General features: G+C 43.8%; 1 long non-coding RNA gene across 1 annotated transcript; it reads right to left on the reverse strand.

The window, feature by feature from the left end:
• Window positions 1-7,835: 7,835 nt before the first annotated feature.
• LOC116419633 lies at window positions 7,836-20,412 on the reverse strand. The gene is made up of 3 exons (XR_004229896.1): window positions 20,252-20,412; window positions 11,622-11,763; window positions 7,836-8,566 (listed from the first exon to the last, which is right to left on the reverse strand). It is a non-coding gene; the product is annotated as an uncharacterized LOC116419633 (long non-coding RNA).
• Between the last annotated feature and the right edge of the window lie 682 nt (window positions 20,413-21,094).

Raw genomic sequence — 21,094 nt, forward strand, 5'->3', positions numbered from 1 at the left:
ATGGGACCCTGAATGAGCATTTCATCACCACATGCCTCAGTTTCTCCACCTGTAAAATAGGCTAAAATAGAGAATGGCACCTACTTCCCAGTGCCAGGGAAGACCCAATGAGTCATTTCTGTAGAGTACTTTGCCAGCCCTGAAGCATGACAGAGATGGTAGCTGCTGTTATTTGTTGATTTTCCAGAGTGGGCTAAGGTTCTTGTTTTCCACCAAACCAGACAAATCACACTTCCTCATTCCCTATTGGATGCCCTTAAAATATTTACCAATAAAACAGAAGGGAAGAGGCTCTTGGAGCAGGTGTGAGGGAAGCTGGGAGGTCTCTTGCGTTCTAGATACAGCCTTCCCAGGGGAACCCCCAGTTCTGGTTCTCTGGGAGGGGGCAGAGGGGTTATCCCCGGATACTTTGGAGTGAGGGGCTCTTGCCAGCAGTGCAGGTTGGCACCTTCTATTCCACGGAGAGCCTCAGGCAGCTTCCATGAGCACAGAGAGCTGGGTGTCTGCCCCAGAGTCACACAGCCAAGATGTGCCGAGGAAGACTTAAACCGACCTACTCACTGTGCAGCTCTGGAGAAAACGAAGGCTCCTTTCCGGGGGCCCCGGGCACAGAGCGCCAGGCCCAGAATCAGCAAGCCCTGGGTTCAACCTGCCTCGGACACGTCTTAGCTGCGTGACTCTCAGTCACTCCCCCCCCCCCCATTCTCATCTGTAAAATGGGAATATTGGTAGCAGCCTCCTCGCAGCGCTGCGGTGAAGACCAAGTGGGATGATAATTGCAAAGCACCTGGCACCCAGGAAGCGCTGCACAAAGGGGAGTTTCATGGTGGGGCAGTTTAAAACTAAAACGTTCCGGAATCGCACAAATATGAAACAGGTTTCATAAATTTCCACTCTTTCTGCCTATTAAATAAACACATCCATGTGAGTGTTGGAGACGCTGCCCCCAGAATGCTGGACCTGGAGCTGGGAAAGCCGAGCTCAAAGTCTTATCCTTGCTATGACCTAGCCTGGTCCTAGAACAAGTCCTGAGGTTCCACCGATGCTTTCTGCTTAGCTCCAGATGGATGGAGTTCTGCGGGATGGAGGGAGCTCCCGCATCTCTCAGATCCCAGCTGCCATCAGATCCCAGATCCCATGTGGTCTGGCTGGATCTGGGGCCACCCCACAGGCCAGGGCCCAAGGCTTTCTCTGGCCAGTGGGGATGTGGGGCAGCTGCCGAGTCCTTGTGGATCACAGGATCAGTTACTGGGAGGAGGGGGCTTTCTGAAGATCCTCATAGTCTTTGAGTCTGTGCTACCTAACCCAAGGTGGCCCCTGGGACAAATCCAGCCCATTCTTGTTCACATTTTAAATACAACTTGACTTCAAATGTAAAAAGTCCTTCTCCCGAGAGCTGTCCAAAATCAGCACAGGCCACCAGATCAAGAGCCAGCCTGAGCAACTGCCGTCACCGGGGAGCCAGACTAACGGGATGTACAACTAACAGCCCCCCATCGTTCAAGTCCCTTGTTTTGTCTCTTGAGAGGTGCGAAGGAGAGGGGGTGGGACCGGCGGGGGCCTTGGGCATGCTCCAGCAGTCGTTTGTTGTGGCTGTGTCTTCCCCAATGTCTCCAGGCCAGCACTTTTGTTTGTTTTAACAAAACAGCAGGTTTTTCCTGCTTGATAGACAAGAATAAGGTTCACGTAATGAACATCAGTTGAAAACTGGAGTTGCGAGGTGTGTGATTCCCATTGATTGTAAATGTCCCAGCTCTTCACCAGAGGCTACGAGCTCACACGCACCCTGACGCATGCATCTTAAGGAACTAGATGAGAACAGATGAAAGAACGTTCCTTGTGCCTGCTGGATGGAGAAAGCCAACCTCAGCCAACCCAGAATTATTCATTATCCCTTTCCCAATAAAAGGTGCTGCTCTTCCTCCATCTCCCCCCTTGCGTCTTCCCTAGAAGCTGAGCGAGGAAAGCTGGAAAACCAAGAAGGAGAGTTGGATGGAAATGTGGGAATCAGCCCGTTACATATGAAATCTCATGGAATCTCAAGGTTGGGAGAAGCTTCCGTGGTGTCCGTTCCAGTTCCTCCCCAAAAGGACTCCTCACTCCTGACAAGGGTCATGTAAAATTTGGTCAAAGGCCGCCAGGAAGGAGTACAAAGGGACAGCTCTGATTTTTTAAATGTTTCTCTTCATTTACAAGGATGAAAATTGTACTGATTCTCCCTGACTCTTGCTTCAGAGGTCAAAAGGCACAAAATTGGGCCTTTATTTCCCCCCGCAATAGTCCTTCAAAAACTTAAAGGCAGCAACTATGTGGCCCCCACTCTCTCCAATCCTTTATCTTTGGGAAAGCAGTTAGAGTTTACTAAATGCATGGTATTTAATACCATGGTATGGTATTAATAATACCATATGGTAGGAATGGGAGGCCCTTCAACATTCTGCATGTTCTCTCCTCTCCCATTTTACAGCAGGAAGCCCAGGTACTTCAGAGACTTCTCCATACACAGAGATGGATCGAATGGCTCCCTGAAGGACAGACCTTGGGCTCTGTGACACAAATGGGACGGTTGATTCCTCATTTTCTTGGAATAATGAAACTCTTGACTCACCAAAGGTGTCCCCTTCCAGCCTCGGCCCTTCTAAAAGGAGCCTAGGGCCGCCATAGATCTGGGTCATCAAACTTCATTCTTATTCCCTGGCCTCTCTCCCAGAAGAGGCTCTTTGTCTTCCTAAGAAAAGGACACAGATAAAGTGGACCAGGAGGGTTTCCAGCATGGAAATTCCACCGGAGATGGAGAATCACAGGGGCCAAGCTGCTCCGACTCTGAATGGGAACTGTTGTTTTCTGCTGGGGAAGAGCAGGACATAAATGACAGCAGTCCAACAACCAGACTCAACTTACAAAATGGCAAAAGGAGATGACCTCAACTTCTGGCAAAGTTCATTCTCCTTCTCAATAGAGACAAGGAAAGGGACAACTGAAAGACCAATAGGATCAGGCCAAAGGCAGAGAGTAGGGTTCGAGGGACTGTGGGCGAGCATCAATTATTTTGAAGGGATGTCATGGAAAGCAAGAATAACTGGTCACATCCAAGGGTCCAGGGGGTGGAGGGGTTAACATCAAACTTGAATCAAATCTTTGCTTTGACTCTTAAAAATCTAGAAATTCCTCTATGTCTTTATTGTTCTCAGACTGCCCAGGGAAGTTTCCTTCCAGTCAGTCAATCCACAAGCATTGACATCAGTGTCTACCATGCTTTCTCCCTCCTCCAATTATCCTGGACTTCTTTATTTGTGACTAATTACCTCAATTGTAATTACTGTGAAGTCAAAAACACTTAAATATCACAGAAAAGTGAATGAAAGGGACAATTTCTAGATGAAATTAATCACTTATCAAGACTTTATCACTTATCAGAGGGATGGGATAAAAGTCAATCAATCAGTTTGTTAACAGAATGGGTTAATTCTTTACAATGTGACAGGTGCCTGCTAAGCTTTAGGGATACAGAGAAAGGGAAACCCCAGGCACCTGGCTTCAGGGAACTCGCAGACTAATGGGGGCATAATGTATCCCAACCAGGTATACACATGATGGGCATGGGGCAAATGAAAGCAGTATTTGAGGGGATGGCACTAGAAGAAGGGGACTAGGAAGGACTCCCTACCTAAGGTGGGGAATTGAGCCGAGAGATGTAAAGCAGGCAAATGCTTAGTTGGGAATTTTATTTGGCCCTTTTTGCATTACCAAAGAGAAGAGTTTAAGATTTCCTGGACTCTCTGCATCATAATACTCCTGAATAGAGTGTTTCAGTTTCACAAAGTGTTCTTTAGTGATAATTCTACCTCTAGAAACTTATTTAACCCTCACAATCAACTAATCACTGAGTATTGATGATGCACAGTCATCCTGGGAAATAAATGCCCTGATTATCCCCATTTTGCAGATTGGCAAACTAGAAAACTGAGGAAGCAGAAACTGAAACAGCAGTTGTAGTAGTAACAGTTATTGCCGGAGATTTTGTGTGCAGACATGCAATATACACAAACAAAATGAAAAAGAAAAGAAAATATTTTATTACTACAGGAAGATTGTTTAACTTTTCTGAGTCTTTTTTTCATTATCTGACTATGGATATCATACTCCCCCCAGGTTGTTAGAAAAACATGTTTTAAATCATAAATAATTACAGAAAGGGAGTAATTATGATTGCCACCATTCTTATTATGTTCCTTTAAAATCACAGGTTGAACTACAGTTATGGCTCACCCCAAGAATGATGGCACAAGCCACAATGAGCAAGAGCAGAACAGTTCTATGTAGCTCATCAAAGAGGAGAGAACTAGATCCACAGTGAGAAGCTCCAAAAGTTCCCACAAAATTCCAAGCCATCTAGGAAGCAGGAAAGGGAAGCGGCCCAGAGGAGATCCACTTAAGGAGGATCAACAGGAGATCACGGACAAGTTATCCAAGTCAAGAAGGGTGGGTGGGTTCTGGCCCTTGGGGCAGTAGGGACTCCTCAAGACCAACAAAGGATGCCTGTTATTCACTGGTCATCACAGACATGTAGGGAGGACAACACTTTAGGAGGTGATATTCAAGGGGCCATTTATTAACCTGACATTGATCAAGGTAATTTAGGGGAAAATACTCATTCAGAGCCGTACCTGCCTCTCAGAGTGTAGCTCAAATGAGACACTTCCCTCCAACTCCAGGTTGCAGATTTCTATTTGAAAAGAGCAAGATTTATATGTGGTAATAGAACCAGCAGCTTGAAATTGTCACAGGCCAGACTAGCGCTCCCCCAAAAGCCCCTAGGTTTTCTGGACACCCATTTACCTAAATTACAGCCGTTTCCAGAAACTTTTGCTTAAAACAATAACATAAAATAAACTTGAAGTTTGGTAAATAAACCCTTTGCTCTTTTTAGTAAATAAGCTCAACTCCTGTAACTAAATCTTGAATCAGTCCCATTCTGTCAGGCTGTGAAGCTGAAACTGATGCACCTTTAAGCTTCTGAGAGCATGGCAGGGAACCAAGCCCAGTTGTGCTTTAGCTCTGAGCAGTCAGTCAGTCCCAGGGTGCCTGGTTCTCTCTCTGTCTCTCTCTGTCTTTGTCTCTGTCTTTGTCTCTCTCTGCCTGTCTCTTAGTCTGTCTGTATCTCTCTGTGTGTGTCTCTCTGTCTCTCTTTTTCTTTGTCTCTCTCTTTGTTGCTCCCTCTGTCTCTCTCTGTCTTTGTCTCTGTCTCTGTCTCTCTCTCCCTCTCTCCCTCTCTCTCTCTCCCTCCCTCCCTCTCTGTCTCTCTCTCTGTCTCTCTCTCGCTCTCCCTCTGTCCTTCTCTTTCCCTCTCTCTCTCCCTCTCCCTCTCTCTCTTTCTCTCTCTTTCTTTCTCTGTCTGTCTGTCTGTCTCCTTCTCTCTATTTCTGTCACACCATAATCCCAGATAACTGAAGCTTATTCTGTCTGATCCCAACAACACTTTCACAGTGGGAAAAATCAGGGAGGTCCTTCCAGTTCTGAAGACTGTGATCTGCTCATGTCTTGTGACCCTGCCATAAAAGTTCTCTAGATCCTTGAAGCAGCAAAGGCTCTCTAACCTCTACCATTAACCCTCACAGATAACAGTATAGTCTCTCACAGTCTGACAGATCCATTTTCTTTCCCAAACCTACGTTTTCCAGATATTCTCCATTTTTTCCATGTAAATCTATGAAAAAAATGTTCCAATTCAGTTATATCTCCTGTTCCTCACCAGCTCACACTGCAACTCACCCACGATTCTGCTTTGTCAGAAGTAGTTGGATTTTATGCCATAGAGAATGAAGAGGTCAAGAGGAATGAACAATTCCTAGATCCCTGTAGAATCACCCTTTCCCACCAGTTCTGTGAAAGGAGCCTGGGCCAGTCCTTTGAGTGAGACAGAACAGGTGTCATGTAACTGAATGTAGGTCACAAAATTAAGCTTTATTATCAGTAAATGTTGGGTTTGTATACCTATTTTATATATCTATATATCCAAAGCCACATAAAAATTCTTGGGGGGAAAAAGGTTAGCAAGTGGAAAAAGTTTAAGAAGTCCTGGTTCAGATGATTGTCTCAGTTCCTTCTGTTTATAAGCCTTTAAGCCTGTGGTCACCTAGAAAATTGGCTAAGTGATTATTATTCGGGTAGCACTGGTATTTGCAAATCATTCTTTTGGAGCTCTTATTTCTGATTGACTTAAGATGGACAGAGACAGAGAAAGAGGTAGAGGTCAGCCTTTACAGATAGACAATCAGACAGAGACAGACAGACAGACAGATAGATAGATACATAGATAGATAGATGGATGGATAGATGGATAAGTAGATAGATGGATGGATAGACAGATAGACAGAAATAGATGGATGGACAGACAGACAGATAAAGATAGATAGATAGATAGATGGATAGCTAGATGGATGGATGGATGGATAGATAGATAGATAGATAGATAGAGAAACTGGGGCTCAGAAGTGATGGAGTTCCCCCATTTTACACAAGACCCAGAGTCCGAGGGCCTCAGTCCCAATCTCAGCTCACCATCGTGGTGACTTGATAAATCATTTCACTTGTATAAGTCACCATTTTCCCCTCCAGAAAATGAAAGGTTTGGTCTTGATGACACTGAAGGTGCCCCCCAGCTCTCCATTTGTGTGTACTCCTACGTTGTGGTGATTATCCCCTATTACTCTTTAGCCCATTGTGTGCACACCCCCAGGCCACAGAAGCACCCCCATCCCCCAGGGACAAGCAAACATGCCCAGGAGGGGCTTTTACATCCACGGCCACTTACCACTTTTCCCCATTTTTGAAGCAACTCAGAATGTGAACCTCGCCCCACTCTATATTAAGCCTCCTCCACTATTCTCTCCATGGATGAATAATAGGATAACAAGTCCCTGAGCCTCAGGAAACCTAAAACAAGCTTCTAAATGAGAGCGAGAGATTTAAGAGAGATGATGTCAGGCTACTATATCACGCCTGCCAACACAGAGAACAGAAATACAATAGAAAGGAGGCGAGATTCGAAGCCATTTGTAGCTATTTCCAGCTGCCGAGGCCTGAGCCAAACCTGTGAGGTTGGAGTGCATTAACTAAAGCCGCCCTAAAAGCTTCACGCAGGGTTCTACCTTGTCAGGGGCAACTTGCTGCCCTGGAACTTTTATGGAAGTGGAGATGGCAGCCCACCAGGAGAACACTGTCTCCCTGAAGCCAGAGAGCATCGCTTCGTCTGGCAAGAGTCCTCTGCTCGGACCCTGAAAGCCCCTGGAGGACCAGCTTCAGACAAAGGGGCCCTGATGGCTCACTCTCTGATGGGACCCCCAGCCAAGCCCATTCAATGGGACTCATCTCGGTCTTTGGTCTTCCCTTTTAGACCTCGGTTTAGGTGTTGGCTTTGACTGTAGCAATAACTACCATCTACGGGAGAGAGAGAAATGGGTGACTTGGGCACAGACCAGAAGAAAGAGTCGATTCCTGACTCTGGATCATGTCCGGATGGGGGAACTCTTGAAGGAAACCAAAACTCTGCCAAGTCCCGCTAAGGTTTTGCTTCCTCTGTATAACACTACTGAAAGGGTCTCGTCTCAGCTCAGCCCAGGAGGGGGAAGGGGAAGAAAAGAGACAGAAGTGTGTGTGGGGGGGGAATATTGAGAATCAGAGACACACATGCATTCCCTAGCATCCCATCCTTTTCTGAAGAGCAGCACGTCTCCCATCATCCATCGTGCCCCATTGACAGAGTGTTCAGGCACATCATTTCAGCCCAGTGTCCCACATAAAACACAGAAATACGAATCTGAGGAACAGACGGAAGAATCAGTAACTGAGCTGCCTAGAGATGTCACCATGCTTTAATTAGCGAATCATCATCAAGCATTTCTTACCCAATCACTGTGGCCATATACCATGCTAAGTGCTGAGAATACAGAAACAACAATTAAGCCCTCAAAGGGCTAACATTCTGTTAGGGGACAAGCAGCATGATTGAGAAAGCTTTGGGGTCACTGGGCTCCTAAGCAAAGCTACTCCTTAAAGCTGGGTTTGCCTGTTCCTAAATAGAGGTAGACTGATAATGGCTACTGGATGGAGCTAGTGAGGAATGAATGCTCTTGGCCCTGTGCTTAGATGGAGAGGAAAACAATAAATCCTTAGGGGGTGGAGGGAATTGCCTTTCTCTTTTTCTGCATAGATTGAGCTCCTTTGCACCATGTTAAGATGGAGCCTAACATCCCAACTTCTCTGAGGACTAACTTGCCAAATGTTCTATTAGCTTTGAGAGAAAAGATGAATTAGATGATATATCATAAATTTCTAAGTGTAAGTAAATTTGTTTTGCAATAAGTCTTGTTCTTGACATAGCATATGGAGCCTTGACAAGATGTTTTATTTTTACAGTTCTAATCCTCTGATGGATGTCATGTCTGAAGCTGCATCCTAGCCAAAGTGTGGAGTCCTGGGAACCAAGGTCTTCCATGTTCAAGCCTCAGTTCAGATCCTTAGTTATGTGATTTAGGGCAAGTCACTTCGGTTCTCAAACTCTCCCCTGTGGAGGAAAGATGGTAGAAAAGCCATACAATTCAAAGGTTTGATGATGTCGGATTTAGAATTGCAAAAGAGCTCAGAGGGCATCCGGTCCGACCTTCTGCACTTAACAGATGAGGACATTGAGCCACAGGATGAAGGAACCTGCTGGGATATCTAATAGCCAAGATTTGAATTCAGTCCCCGAATCCTAAAGCCGATACCATTTCTCATTTTTTCAGGGTAGGAAAATGGTTCTTTAAATATGTCTAACTAACCACCGAGTCACCCACACATTGAGATTTGACTCCCGAAGTTAATAAAAATAATGGCCAAATGGAGCAAATGAAGATTTGTAAATGAGCACTAAAAAGATTTGGAAAAGGAAAACATTTGCTCTGCAAAGTCCATGGCATTCATGAACTTTCAGATGCAATTTGGGTCATAATGGCTACTTTGAATTGGTTCCACATGCTTGATTCAGTTTTACTTCATCCAATCAAATTCAGTAAAATAGCCATTTGTTATGTGTTTACTATTGAATGGAAATTAACCAATCAATAATCACTTATTGAGTTGAATTGATCGACTATATGCCAGACACTGTGCTAAGAGCTGGAGATGTAAGGGGAGGCAAATATACAGACTGGCCTTCCTGGAGCTTCCATTCTAACAGAGGAGATGACAGGTAAATAACTTGGTATGAAAAGAACAAATAATTGACAGAAGGAAGGTAGCCTGGATTGGGGGGAGCATGGCTAGGAAAGACAGTGGGTAGAGTGCAAGCCCTGGACTTAGAAGGTGCTGAGTTCAAAAGTAGCCTCAGACTTATCAGCTGTGTGACCCTCATCAAGCCACTTAATCCTCGTTTCCCCACTTTCCTGAACTGGAAAAGGAAATGACAAATCCCTCCAGGATCTCTGCCAAGAAAACCCCAAATGGGGACGTGAAATGTCAGACCCAACTAATTAACTGAACAACAACAAAAACTGGCAAGGGGAGGCTAAGATCCAGAGGGACTAGAAAAAGATCTCCTCCAGAAACACTTTCACACTTGAGCTAAAATCTTAAATAATATTAAATAAAACCAGAGTTTCTAGGAACCAGGAATTGAAAAGCAGAGCATTCCAGATATGGAGGCAGACAGTACCTGCCTGCCTGACTTCTTTCCTTCTTTCTTTACTTCCTTCCTTCCTTCTTTCCTTCCTTTTTTCTTTTTTCTTTCTTTCTTTTTTCTTTCTCTCTTTCTTTCTTTCTTTCTTTCTTTCTTTCTTTCTTTCTTTCTTTCTTTCTCTACCCTTTGTTCCTTCCCCTTTCCTTCCCTCCTTCCTCCTTCCTTCCCTCCCTCCCTCCCTTTCTTCTTTTCTTCCTTCCTTCCTTCTTCCCTCCATCCCTTTCTTCTTTCCTCCTCATCCTGCCTGCCTGCCTTCCTTCCCTTCTTCTTTCTCTCTTCCTATATCCCTCCCTTCTTTCCCTTCCTCTCTTCTTTTTTCCCTCTCTCCCTCCCTCCCTCTCTTCTTTCCTTGCTTTTTTTCTTTCCTTCTTTCTTTCCCTTTAAACTATCAAGGACCAAAGTAAATGCACCAGTCCTGAGGCCATTAAGCTCTGCCTGCCCTAGGTCCAGCTCCTTTTGTGTACTTCTGAATAAAACAGCACAAGCCCCAAGTTTAGGAGATCCGGAGGCCAGTGAGTATTCCTGGAAGAACTGAGCCATTTCCGGGCAGCTGGTTTCAGTGGGCTGTGGGCAGGACTGGAGTGAGCCCTGAATGACTGCGATGGCCTGGCACATGCCCCATCCTCTGTGTGACAGATCCAATGCAGTCACCTATGGAAGTTGCTGGAGAGTAAGAGCTAGGCTTCCCTGCCTCACACCCAAAGGACCATCACCATAAACAAAGCCAGCTCTGCGAAGGTCACGGGAGGGATGCTGGCCATGGGCTACCACGAGTGTCCAGGAAGATCTCCTTTCAGCAGGAGCAAGAGGCCGGATCTGCTCAAAGACATGGCCTCCCAGAGGAATCGTTCAGAAAGTCCCAGCTTTCAGTCAGTCCACAAGTACCTTCCCTTTGCCAGGAGCCATGCTGGGTGTGGGGGTGACAAAGAGAAGGTCAAACACAAATCAAGGTCGGCCGTCACCTCTGGCTCTGAGGAGCAAGTCCCTGAGACTCTCAGTCTCGCGTGTAAGGACAAGGTGACCTTGGTTCTCGAGCCCACGGGGATGGAGGCAAGGACCTTGGCGTTGCCCTCGCTCTTTGGCCCTGCTCACCATCATCAGCTCATGTCCTCCCCTGGAAAAGGGGATCCTAATATTGCTCACTTGGTAAGGTCTCCGTGACTGAGGCACTTTGTAGACCTCAAAGTACCACAGACGTCAGGAGAACATTGAGCAAGCTCTTATCCGGGGGAGCACTGGATTTTCCTGGGGCTTCCAGAGAGAAGACTTGTTCCTTATACCCATATGGGTCCCAGAAGGCAAAGAACAGGGAAACTTTTCTGCTTCAGCATTTCTCACACCATGCACTAGGTACAGGGATGATTAAGAAGAGTCAAGAAAATTTTATGAAGATTTTAATGACAGCCCAAGCACTTCCCAAAATTCTGGGGACACAAAAAAGGCAAAATCAGGGGCAGGAGGGACCCAGAGCTACCCCACCCACAGGAGCTCTCTTCTCTCACCATATATGTGGCATCTTGCAAATATGTACAAAAGCCATGGTCCTGGAGCCTTTAGCAACTGTGAGCTGGGCTTGGGGAGGGCGGCTCTCACTCAGGGTGAGTTAGGAAGAGGCTCGAAGAACTCCCAGATGATGCTTTTTCTTCCCTCTGGGCTAAGGAACGCTGATGACTCCCTGCATTGGGTGGAACCGAGCTGAACCTAGTGAGCTTGCATGTCGTCTGAGAAGGCAGGGGTTATCTCAAGCCAGCTCAAGGCTTGTAGCCAAAAACAGGACCACGTGGAGCCGGAGCTCCTCTCTGCTCAGACCCAGGGAGCTAGAAAACTGGTCCTGTGGAACCTGGGACCCAACTGCTAGTGGACCTTTGGCAGCCTCGGCTGCCCAGAGAATATTGATGCTTACCTCTGAGCACGTTCAGTGAATAAAGTTCTGTGTCCAGATCACGATCCTTAGGGCTGTGTATCCTCTCTGTGGAGTGCACGTCATTCCTTCTGTACCAGGGTAGGCAAGGATGCAGAAAACAACTGGATTCTGATTTCTAGGGCTGGGAAAAAAAAGATGATGATGATGATGGTGATGATGACGATGAAGGTGATGATGATGATGGTGGTGAGGATGATGATGATGATGATGATGATAGTGTTTATAAATTCCTCACAGCAAGCCTGTAAAGCAGGTGCTGTTATGACCACTGCGCTACAGACAAGAAAAGTGAAGCAGAGGTTAAATGACTTGCTAGTAGATAATTGGATAAATGTATATGTATATATTGAATTTAACATATATTTCTACCATGTTTAACATACATTGGATTACTTGTCATCTAGGGAGGGGGGGAATTGGAGCACAAGGTTTTGCAAGGGTTAATGTTGCAGAATTATCCATGCATATGTTTTGAAAATAAAAAGCTTTAATAAAAAAAAAACTTGCTAATAAGAGTCTGAAGCAGAATTTGAACTCGGGTCTTTTTCACTCCAAGCCTAGAACTTTATCCCACAGGAAAGGACCTCAGATACTCACTGAACCTAAACAAGAATCATCTCTCTATATATGACAATTGGTTTTCTGGGCCTTTCTTGAAAATGGGGCCCCCTTGTCCAGGGTTCAAGGGGAATCCACCCTGTCTTGAGAAAGCCCATTGTCCAGTTGGAAAAGTCGAATTATTCAGGAAGGTCTTTTTGATAAAAAATTGGCCTCTTTGCACAATCTCCTTCCCTCTTCAACCCCACCACTCATGGTTCTACTCTCTAGGGGAGAGCAAGAGTTAGTCTAATATTAGTCTAATACCCCTTCAGATACCTTGAGACAGTGAAGATAATTTCCATGAACTTTATCTTCTCCAGGCTAATCACCATAGATCCCTTCATCCCAGCTCCTAACTTTCCTTCCTATGCTATGAGAATGAGAATTAGCACCAAGCCCCAGGGCAGGAGGCAGAAGGAATTGATCTCTCTCTTTTTGGACACTGAGACCTTTCTATTATAGAAGAATTTTCATGGTCCATTTATCAAACTGTGAGTTCACATTGAGCCACGTGATACACTAAGGCCCCCAGATCATTGTTCAGATAGAATGTAGTCTCTCCTCCTCTTTTATACTTGTGAACTAGAGTCTTTAAACAAAAAAAAATTTAATTGATCAATAAATATTGATTATGAACGTGTCTCAAGTACCGGGCAAAGAGCTAAGGATACAAAGAAAGGCAAAAACAGACCCTGCCCTCAGTGCACTTACATTCTAATGGGGGAGACAACATGTACATGGGTCTAAGTAGGTGTAAATAGGATAGAAGAGAAGGTACTGGCCACTGGGATGGGATGGGAGAAGAGCATGGAGATTTCCCAACCTTGAGACTATGTCTCTTCTCCCTATTAAATCCCATTCAACAACGCCCAGTAGTCTCACCAATCAGGATGCTTTTGGCTCTTGGATGTCATCTGCATGACTGGCCCTTCTAGTTTGGAGCAGCTGCTTATTTGATAACTGTCATCTCACTGATAAAACCTGATAAACAGTACAAGACCAAGCCCAGCACTCCGGGGTATCCCCCGGCAGGTCGCCAGCCAAGTGTATATGGAATCATTACTCAGCATATTGTTTAGAGCCATTGGGCTAATTATCTTAGCCAGACCTTTGAAAGAGTATCCTTCAAATAACTGGATAATATTGACTTGTCCTTAAAGCTCATGGGTTAGGCAAACAAAAACTAAATCACCAATTTGTGAGAACAGCCCAAGTCTAGGAATTGATAGATTGGAAACAGGCTAAGATCAGCCACTCCTCTGTACCAAGGAAACTGCACAGACATTGCATAATAATAACGCACGATTAAGTGTTTATAAAGCACTTTAAATTTCTCTTATGTTCTACAACAAACTGGTGAGATTTGTGCTATCTACATCACCCCATCATATAGATGAGCAAACTGAGGTACAGGAAAGTAGAACAATTTTCCTATAAAACCACAGGGGTACCAAAAATGGATGCAGGTCTTCTGAATCTTAGTTCAGAGCTCCTCTCTCTAACATAATGGACTCTGTTATAGACTGGCACCTGCACTGACATAAAGACAAAGTCTTGAGATAGCCCAGAGACATTCTCTCAATAATGAGCCGATAAAGGGAGCGGGGTGCATTTATTAAGTACTTAGTATGCACAGTTAGGCACTGTACTAAGGTCTTCACAAATATTATCTCAAGAATGAGGCAACAGCGACAGATTAGAATGTCTGGCCCCATCTTTCCCAGAGAGCCCCAGATTCACAATCTGTCAGGGTTGGAATGGATCCCAGGTGGATGGTATATGATTGTGATGGAATTTTACTGTGCTGTGAAAAATGATGGAGGGGATGGCTTCAGAAAAAAAGGAAGACACGAATGAAATGCTGCAGAGTGAAGTGAGCAGAACCAGGAGAATATTTTACACAGTTTAGAGCGATATCAGAAGAATAATCAACACTGAAAGACTCTGATCAATATAATGATTTAACTCATTATGATAAAATGCTTTCCATCTCCAGTGAGAGAGTCGATGAGTTCTGAGTCAGGATTGAAGTCTATTTTTTTATATTATTTTTACTTTTTTATATAAATATGTTTTACGAACCTTGACATGTATAATGGCTCTCATATTTCTTGTCTTTTCAGTGGGTGTGGAAGAGGAAAAAGAGAGGGAGAGAATTTGGAACGAAAAAGAATCATTACAATTATTTTAAGAGGCAGAAAGATATTCCAGGAGGCCAGACTGGGAGGAGCTTTCTAATTCAAAATTTTCTACCGTGAAGAGACAATGTGGAATTCAATCCAAAGTTCCTTTAAATGATGTCAGAAAAAGTGTCAAAGAAATTTGGTGCTGATGTGCTCACAGGTGAATTTGAATCAGACCGGTTCATTTAGAAAAAAAATCACTTTGCAAAAGACTCAAAGGTAAGTTCAAAAGGCTAGTTGGACTCTACAAATTCTTTCAGCTCTGAATATATGATGAGAAATTATCTCTTTAAAAAAATCCCCAGCAGCCACACCTGGATTTGAGAAAAATCAGAACTCAAGCAGTTGATGTTCAAAGATGGGTCTAAGGGAAATCAAGTGAGGGATTTTCTGAAAATAAATTCTCTTCACACTTGCCTTTCTAGACCCTTATCACTTGATTTCCTTGGGAATCTGTCTTTGAATTCTGGTATCTTCATGGGAAGGTTATTTCCTTTATCTACAATGTAGTTCTCGATGAATCGAAAGCTCTCTCTTAAGTGCCTACTGTGTACCAGATACTGTCCTTACTTTTGAAGCTTATAAAGTCATAAAGAAAAAAAGTCTGGTCCTGAAGAAGCTTATGTTTTCAGACCTTTACAAAAAGACAAATATAGGCAAAATACTTTAAAATTCTGAAAACACTTTATAAACATCAGTTATTATTGCCATCATGATCCTCATCATTATTATTTCCATGGATCTCTGATCTCAAGGATATGGACACTCCTTCCAAAGTACAGATTTTGACTCATGTTATATCATCATCCTCTTCATATCTTCTCACAAATTCTCCCCAATGGGTCTCTCTCCGTTTGCTGGGAAGGAGGAAGGGAAGTCAATCACCATCTTCCCCTTTGTTTTCACCACTGTTATTATTTCCCTGATGGTTCCCAGTCAGGTTTAAGGATGGCCAAGCTTAATTTCACCTGATGTAGCTATGGCTAAGAATACAGAGGGCAAATGAAGAGATAATGGAGAATCTGCTAGTGGAGAAAGAAAACCAGAGGATTTGTGAAATTTTAACTCCAACAGGAATAAATCTAATCAAACTTGGATAGAAGAATATCTCTCTAAAGAGAAGAAATGTACCCAGCGCTATTAAGTTCCTTCCTCACAAGGCCTGTAGCCCCAGATTCCATCCCACCTAGCGCACAATACAGGTATCTCAGACTGTGGATGGTAACTGGCATGTGGGATTTCAGGGACTGTTTGGAAAATATTGTTTGTATATGTGTTAGATAAAGAGAATCAGAACATGAAACATTTGTTTTATGCCTCAAACCCCCCTGAGGCTCAGCAGCATTTGGTGCATTTATCGTTCTCATTACGGGCAGATTCTCTTACTCCTTAGAGCAGGTGGAGGAAAGATGGAGCCAGACTAATTCCAAGGTCAATAAATCTGATGTGTGTCAGCAAGTGAGCAGAAGATGATAGCTGAATTTAACAGAGCTCCCTTCATGGAATTAGGAACTTATAAGTGAAAGAGACCCGTATTTAGTCCCATTCCCATTTGACAGATGAGGAAATTTAGACTCAGAGAGGAAAAGTTATTTATCCCAGATCACACAAGTTTCAGATAATACAACCAGCATTCAAATTCAATTTTCTTTCCACCCTCCCACTAATCTGGAGCTGAATGTTATGTCCAACACTCAGAATAACAAATAACCACAAAGAAAGACTTTTGAGAAGAGGGGGGAGTCCCAAGCAACACAAATTCAAACTTGTTCAAGAGCATTAAAGAAACCCAAATGGTTTCCCTCCTCAGTGATTCTCCTGCTTCCTCTTTTTCTTCTCCTTTGGTTTCACTGCATTTTTAGGACTAACTGCTAATCTATATGCTGTATTTAAATTGCTTGTCTTGGAAAAGTGATGCTGGTGAGTGGTAGAATATTGATTTCCACATTTTAAAGTCCCATGGTGTGATAGGACTATCCCTGGTTCAAATCGAAAGTGGCAACATAGAATTAAGGCAAGTTAATGAGTCAGAAGCCTTGAGCTGAGTCTTTCCACTGTATGATCATTGGTCATTCTTCTCACTGGAGCTCAGTGACTCAGTGACTCCTCAATGACTTCAAAGGTTTCTTGAAGTGTTGACATGGTCTAAATTTCCTTGTGCAGCCAAGGACTTCTTGAGTTATCTTCATTATTGAATGTACTTTGAAATGCTCTGATCCCCCCATTATCTTTTTTTACTCTTTCCCTCTGTCTTTGAGTTCTTTAACCAAGTTCTTTGTCTTCAATATAATCTCCAGTCCCTCCACCCCTTAATTCATTCTCAGGATAACATCCATGCAAACTCTGCTCTTGGATTACTCCCACAATCCTCTTTCTTCACTCCTAAATCCTATTTGTTACTTAATTGGACTAAAGAAAATCATGAAACAGCGATGATTGATTCTTGGATGAAAAGGGATCAGGAAAGGAAAAAAGTTTAGGAAGAGCTTCTCTATTCCAAACATTGTTGGTCCTCTTCATGCACTACTCTCACTACCCTCTCAACTAAGTCATAGCACACTCCCCCTAAAAAAATTCATCAAAAGCTTTTTATTTTCACTCTTTTTTTCCTCATCTCACATCATTTTGGTATCTTAGCACACTTCTCATGAAATCTCACATGAACAGATTCATTTTCTTTGCTAAGACAAAGCACTCCACATGCACTTTTATAGACTTGATAGACTTCCATCTCATCTTCTCCATCATATGATGTCCATTAGGATCTCCAATGTGGGTTGTTATTTAGTCTTTCAGTAGTATCGGACTCTTCATGACCCCATATGGAACTTTTTTGACAAAAATACCAGAATGGTTTTCCACTTTCTTCTCCAGTGGTTTAAGACAAATAGAGGTTAAGTGACTGTCCGAGCCTGGATTTGGATTCAGGTCTTCCTAAACTCTGTGCTCTACCAACTAAACCACCACCTGCCTCTATCTTTCCCAGTATTTCTATACTCTATCCTCCTTTCTAATTGGTTCCTTTTCCATTAACTACAAACATACCTGTCTTCCTAATCCTTAAAACCTCTTACTTTTTTATACCAACTCTGCTAACTATTGTTCCAGATCTCGCCTCCCCTTCATAGCTAGCAAAGACTTGTTGACTGACTGTTTTATTTACAAAGCCCTTATAATGGACTAGGTACTCTGCAGGAATCCCAAGCTTCCTCCCATGTCTTCATCACTGGTCTCTTCTCTAATGCTCCCATTGCTCCTCCTCCCTCCACTCCTCTTTTGGGCAAGATGACCAAATTGCTCTAATTTTCAAGAAACAATTACTCAAGTGATCTGGATATTACATCCAGAGATTAAATTTTTTAACCACTAAGATTCCTGAAGAAGCTCAGTAAGTCATAAAGTAGCCCAGGAACCTAGATTTCAGTTTGTCCCTTTCTGTTTAAGGCATCAAAACAAGTGATCAGTTAGTCCCTTCAATAAAGGTAATGCAGGATGTGTCAGAACTCTTTCCTGCTGTAAGCCAATGGAATGGAACCTCGTTAATTTGTCCACCTTGTTTAGGCCAGGGAGCCAGCCTGGACATCAGAAAGGCCTGGGATGGTCCCATGTGCTCTGCGATGATGAGCAAGTTCTTTAACTTCTCTTTCCAAGAGGTTAATGTGCACTTGTAGGAGCTGTTCCTTATAGAGTTCTTCCTATGCAATGAAGTCACATGGATAGACCAAAAGAAAAACATCTAAACCATGTCCCCCAAAGGTAAAATAAAAGGAATGACATTTTGTAAAAGCCACTCGGATTCAAGGATTGAAGGAGCCTTCCAGGCCAGCAAATCCAGGCTCTTCATTTGTTATAAATAAAGATCTCTTTGTAGGTTAAGGGACCCCGCCAAAGTCACAGAGGAAATAAGAAGCCAAGGTGGGAATCGAGTCCAGCTCCTGCAAGTCCAAACTCGAGGTTCTTTACACAACACCCTGGTCTCTTCAGTTCCACCTCTTTTAGTTTACTTCTAATTTTCTCCTGTGGTAACTTTGAAATGATACCCATCAAAAAACCCATGTGGGGTTTTCTTAGTAAGATCCTGAAGTGCTTTGCATTTTCTTCTTTTTGGTAGATACCCAGTAAGTGCTTAATAAATGTTGGTTGTTTGTTGACTGTTTTTAGCTGCCCTAATGGGAAACATATTCTATATCTGGGACAACTGATAAAGCCAAATCCAGATAAGACCACGGAAGCAGATGCAGGGCTGAAAGTTCACCCCACCCAAGCCCCACTCTGACAGATGAGGGGCTGAGCATGACTGCAGAAATGGCTCAAGGTCACTTCGTTTCTCGGGGCCAGGGAAAGATTTGTGCTTGGGGAACTCTGATCCAACATTCCTGGTCTTCAGGATGCAGGAATTACTCCGGCTTCGCCTCTGCTCATCCCCAGGAACCATGACTGGACCCCCATCGCTCTGGAACTGCTAAGTGCTTTGTCATCACCTTTGGCTATTGGCCAGTTGGTCATGGGGAATTTTAAGAATGGCAAAGGGATCGGGAGGGCCAGGGTGGGAAAATAGGACTTCTTGGTTTGGGCAATCAGTGGCCAGCGTCCCTTTACAGAGTGAACCACGGTAGCTTCTCTAGCAGCTGCTGCTACCATGTAATATTAGTTCTAAATTAACTCCCTTGATCAAGTAGTGGAGGGTGGGGGGTAGTGGAGGCACAACCACTGTTAAAGTTCGCATTATGTCTTCACTTAGAAACAAATTCAGGTACGTTTAGAAGGTTTTCACTTGGGTTAAAAAAAAAACTTCACAAATACAAGGATGAGAGACACCTGGCTAAGCAATAAATCATCTAAAAATGATTTAGGGTCTTCTTGCATTACAAGTTCAACATCAGGCAGTATCAGGAGATGGCCATGTTTATCCTGAATAAAACAAGACTCCCGAAGAGGATGCGAGCTGAATTCCCACAGTTTGGTGGGATGTTATTGTTGTTGTTTCTTGAGATGAACTAAAAGCAATAGATGGAAGTTGCCAAGGCAAATTTTGGATGTAGATATCTACATCTACACACATACACATATACGTGTGTGTGTATGTGTGTGTGTAAAACCTACTTCACAATTGGATTTAAGCTGAAATGAAGTGGTTGATTTCCCCATATTGGAAGAGCCTCCAATAAGAAGCTCTTGATCAAAAATGTTGGAGAGGTTTCTCCAGAATATTCACTCCACCCCAGTGCAAACCATTCTCCTCTCCCTTCTATCCTTAGACAACAATACGTTGGCCCATAAAGTCAGTCGTATCACTTGAGAATAATCTAAAATAAAAGAACAACAAATAGAATAACTCCCCCAGACCAAGAGGTCCTTTCACCTTCTAAGATTCTCTGCATGTAAAAAATTCGATGGCATCCCTTCGGTTTTTCAAGGTCAACACGTTTCCAGATGGAGGGTCAGAGTCACCGCTGGAGAGATCCTAACGAGTATTGGTCAGGGTGCCAGTCGGCCAAGGCTGAATTACGCCTTTTAAAAGTTCTGCAGACAACGAAGTGACCTCGCTGGCATTCCGTGCCATTCTCCAGTTCCGGCATGCTAGATCAATTTTTTTTCACCAGTTCAGCTATTCTGATATAACAAATTGGCCCCATCTCCATTGGTCAGCTCCTTCCTCTAATGCAGACAACTTAATGGATTTTATTTCTAAATACAGTATGGTTTGTTTCAAAGTAATTTCAACTTTAGGTTATTGTACAAATTATGCCCTCCCTGGAAATGGAAGCCTGTTGACCACTGAAACAGAGGCGTGTCTAATGGATGGCCCAAATCAGCCAATTGTACCTCCCAGCAGAGGTCAGCGGGCTCGAGTTTTCCGTCCTTTGAGAGACTCCGGACTGTTGCACAAATCGAGTTCTCCCCCTAATGGCCAGAAGGCTGACAGGACACCGTGGCAACCAAGCTGGCAATGCTCCCCTCTGGCTGCCTGCATTGGAATGGAGGGAGGAAAAAGACAGATATTTCAACACTTTAAAATGGTGTTAATCAGAGAGTGTTCAAGCAATAAAAGATTGACGCAAAACTGCCCCCCTTAGATAAACATTATCTGTTAAAATCCCATCCCGGAAACTCCAAGAACATTGCAGGGCCAAGGGGCATTCATTTCCACTCCAATGACCCTCCCCACAAAAATCCCCAGGATTCTCTGCACGCTTTCCTTGGATGACAAAGAGCTGCCCATTGGGAAAACTTAAAAGTAGTGTTCACTTTGGAGTTATTATCTCGAAACGATTAATATAATTCCGACTGCCTGATTAGCACAAATGCGCCTCACGTCCTGGAGCCGGCCCAGCCAGTGCAGAATTCTCTGTTCTCAGGAGGGAGTCCAGAGGGACTCCGACTCTTGTCTTGCCCCTCACAGGTAATAAGGGCAAGAAGCTCCCATCTTTGTTTGTATTTGATTGGTGATGCTCCTTTATTTTAACAACAAATCAAGCGTCAAGGGGATGAAGGAAAGGATAGTGCAGTTCAGTGGTGAGAGCACTGGATTCACATACACAGGAGTAGGGGCTAAGTCCTGACACTGCCTTTTCTTAGCTGAATAACTTTAGGTAGATTTAGGATCCGCTGTGTCTCTTGCCTTTCCCAGTCTCCGTCTCCCTCCTTTCCTTCGCTCTTCTCTGTGGC

This window comes from Sarcophilus harrisii, chromosome 5 (assembly GCF_902635505.1).
Source record: "Sarcophilus harrisii chromosome 5, mSarHar1.11, whole genome shotgun sequence".
Classification (NCBI taxonomy): domain Eukaryota; kingdom Metazoa; phylum Chordata; class Mammalia; order Dasyuromorphia; family Dasyuridae; genus Sarcophilus; species Sarcophilus harrisii.